Below are 2,984 nucleotides of genomic sequence, written 5' to 3'. Positions count from 1 at the left end.
GAGGGGCGGCCGGGGGCAGCCTGGGGCTCCTTTGCACCCGCCGTGACCCCGGCCACCCTTACTGCATCCTGGCCACACGCGCACCTGCACCTTGTCCACAGCACTCCGTGAGGGAACAGGGTCCCCCTCAGAGCCGTGAGGGGTTGGGGTTCAGCCCAGAGCCATGAGGGGAGAGGGTCCTCCTCAGAGCCATGAGGGAACAGGATCTTCAGAGCTGTGAGGGATTGGGGTCCACCTGGAGCCGTGAAGGAACAGGGTCTCCCTCAGAGCCATGAAGGAACAGGATCCCCCTCAGAGCTGTGAGGGATCATGGTCCACCCGGAGCCATGAGGGAATGGGATCCTCCCTCAGAGCTGTGAGGGATCATGGTCCACCCGGAGCCATGAGGGAATGGGATCCTCCCTCAGAGCTGTGAGGGATTGGGGCCCACTCAGAGCCATGAGGGAGCAGGATTCTCCTCAGAGCAGTGAAGGATTGGGGTTCAGCCCAGAGCCGTGAGGGAACAGGATCCCCCTCAGAGCCATGAGGGATTGGGTTCAGCCCAGAGCCATGATGGAAGAGGATCCTTCTAAGAGCTGTGAGGGATTGGGGTCCACCCAGAGACATGAGGGAACAGGGTTCCCCCCCTCAGAGCTGCGAGAGACTGGTGCTCCACCCGGAGCCAGGATGGAATAGGATTCTCCCTCAGAGCCAGAGGGATTGGGGTCCACCCAGAGACATGAGGGAACAGGATCCTCAGAGCTGTGAGGGATTGGGGCCCACTCAGAGCCATGAGGGAGCAGGATCCTCCCTCAGAGCTGTGAAGGATCAGGGCTCAGCCCAGAACTGTGAGGGAACAGGATCCTCCGAGCTGTGAGAGATTGGGGTTCAACCCAGAGCCAAGAAGGACACAGGGCCCTCTTTGATCCATGAGGGCCAATTCCCTCAGAGCAGTGTGCGCCCTGCAGCCCGCCAGCCGCTCCACCAGGTTATCCACGGCCACGTTGGACGGGGCACAGCACAGCACCTGCGGGGACAAACACGGCCTTGGCACCTCCGAGGGCACCCACGGGCTGCAGCAGGGCGTGTGTGAGCAGAGAGAGGGAGACCAGCGAGCTTCTGTTGAGAATAAAGCACTGGCATCACCACAGGTAATTCCCTCCTTGCTTTGCAGCACTTCTGTAGGAGCCCCAGTGCACCCCAAAAACCTGAGCTCTGTCAGCACCTCCTTGGAGCTGGTGGGGAAGTCCCTGGTCCCTGCAAGCCAAGCCAGGCTCTGGATTAGAACAAATCCAACAGGAGTTGCTCCAGCTGCCACAAAGCCCAGGAGCGTGTGAAATAATCACGGAATCCTGGAATGGTTTGGGTGGGACCTTAAAGCTCATCCAGTGCCACTCCCTGCCACGGGCAGGGACACCTTCTACTGTCCCAGGCTGCTCCAAACCCTGTCCAACTTTTCCTTGAACACTTCCATGGATCCAGGGGCAGCCATAGCTTCTCTGGGCACCCTGTGCCAGGGCCTGCCCATCCTCAGCCAGGAATTCCTTCCCAATAACCCACCTAACCCAGCCCTCAGCCAGCAGGAAGTGTTTGCCTCTATTACCCTGCAATTTAGGGCACAAAGAATATTTTAAAAAATGAAGCTATAAAATGTTTTAACCCAAGTTCTAACTGGACCAAAACACAGAGTGTAATTTTCCCTCTTTCTGTACTAAACCAAAATTTTAGGGAGAGTTCTAAACTGATTTGTTCCCGAGTGAAATCTGACCGAGCAGATTGTGACTGGAAGCTGGTTTCTGTCTCCAACAATTAAATCCACAGGAGATGAAATGCAGCAGGCACCCCAACAGTTCAATTGTCATGACACCATCGAGTCAAGAGGTTTGATGTCTCCATGACATTTTTATATGAGATGAACTGTTGATTTCACGGATTTCCTTGGGAGGGAAAAGCTCTATTCAAGTCATCTGACGGTCCACAGAACCCATGGATTCTTGGATAAGAACAAGCTAAAAATGCTCTTCACAACTGAGCATTTTGACTGAAAGGCCAAATTTTATGCTGAACCAGAAAGCATAAACTTTTCCATGGGAAACTGATTTCTGTGTGACCTAAACAATAATGAGGTCATTATTATTTAGGTGTTTTGATTTGTTAGTTCTGTTTATTTTCACGTTCTTTCTTCTCCACCTTCCATATTGGGGTCTAAATTTCTCTGTAAATTGCAATATTCTACCACTCTTGTGACAGCACTCACAGGGACTCTGGAGGGCAACAACCCCCCTGAACTCATGTTTCAGAACAAACAGCTGTTGTCAAAACACAAGTGAAATGCACCAAGAAATAAAAAACTGCAAAAACTCAAAACAAACCACAAACTAAATATTTTTTCTCTTCCTGGACTCAACCACAACACTGAAAATGTTTTGCTGACTGCAGGATTGATGTGATCTGGGTGAGAATTGTATTGTGAGCTTATTTACACCCTATTTTTAGACATTTTTACACTTCAGGCCTGTTTGGATCTTGGATTCACACATAGAGAACCATTCTCCTGCTCAGGTTCCACCACAGTATTGAAAAACAATTAAAAACAATTGAACACCATGGTTTTTTTTTTATTTGAGGTCAACTTCTGTCTCTCCATCCATAAGGTACAATACTACAAACTACCATTTACAGCAGGAAAAATGATGTGAAAAATAAAAAAGATTGAAAGAAAGCATTTAGAACTTCACAGGCTTAATGTTATTTTTATTAAGAATCAAGTGTTTACTGCTGCAAATTTAATCAGCATTTTTCAAACAGACAGAAACAAGCTCCCTGCCCTGAATTATTCTCAACTTAATGATTCATCGTATTCCGAGGGATCCATTCCAGGTGTGCCAGAATCCCTACCTGCAGTGCCTCATCCTCTCAGCTCTTTCACCTTCCCAAAAATAAACCTCTCCCCAGGCTTCCTGCCCACTCCCCACCTCAGCATGGCTCCTGCTCTCCCCCAGTGC

The 2,984-nt window shown here is 50.1% G+C and overlaps 1 protein-coding gene across 1 annotated transcript in view; it reads right to left on the bottom strand.

The window, feature by feature from the left end:
* Nucleotides 1-2,984, bottom strand: part of LOC102040170 (zinc finger protein 282) — a 12,726-nt gene that overhangs the window by 6,099 nt on the left and 3,643 nt on the right. The gene's annotated exons all lie outside the window — the stretch shown is intronic.

This window comes from Geospiza fortis, unplaced genomic scaffold (genome assembly GCF_000277835.1).
Source record: "Geospiza fortis unplaced genomic scaffold, GeoFor_1.0 scaffold178, whole genome shotgun sequence".
NCBI lineage: Eukaryota > Metazoa > Chordata > Aves > Passeriformes > Thraupidae > Geospiza > Geospiza fortis.
This window is presented reverse-complemented; position numbering and strand designations above follow the sequence as displayed.